Source organism: Trachymyrmex cornetzi, unplaced genomic scaffold (genome assembly GCF_001594075.2).
Source record: "Trachymyrmex cornetzi isolate Tcor2-1 unplaced genomic scaffold, Tcor1.1 scaffold73, whole genome shotgun sequence".
Classification (NCBI taxonomy): domain Eukaryota; kingdom Metazoa; phylum Arthropoda; class Insecta; order Hymenoptera; family Formicidae; genus Trachymyrmex; species Trachymyrmex cornetzi.
In genome coordinates this window covers 811,743-812,352 of record NW_017300059.1, presented here as the reverse complement: position 1 = coordinate 812,352, position 610 = coordinate 811,743, and positions in this window count along the sequence as shown.

The window sequence follows — 610 nt, the reverse complement described above, 5'->3', positions numbered from 1 at the left end:
TTCCTATTCCTATGATCATACGAGGTCGAAATCTCCATTCATCTCGGTGCCAAATATTTCGTACGCACTCATGCACTAATAAATAAGGTTTTCATTAATAATATGCGACTGGGTAAACAATTAAAAACGATGGATTATATTCATGATCTCGATGACTGAGCAGGGAAAATTCCTAAAGTTGATCGATTTTACTTACAGGATAATAATGGAGATCCAAAGAATCTAATATACATTGCGAGCGCCACGAGCGAAATGGTGTGAAATGCATTTGCATATTTGGTCTAGTTTCTGTTCCTCCACTAAAAACTGCATTAGGGGCTCCGCACAATAAAAGGATCAGGGAACAGAAAACAGAGAATAAGAATTTCAACCTATCAGAAACTGTGTATTTCGTCACATACATGATTCCTGATAGGTTGAAATTCTTATGGTCAATGGAAATGGACGAGGTCAATGGAGATGGACCCCCCCTTTTCTTAATATTTACCAAAATGTTGTTCATAAATAATTTAAAATCATTAAATAGACAATTAGATAATTTATTATGAAAAGAATTTTATAAAAATTTATATTTTTATATATTTATATTTATATAAAAATGTTAATATAT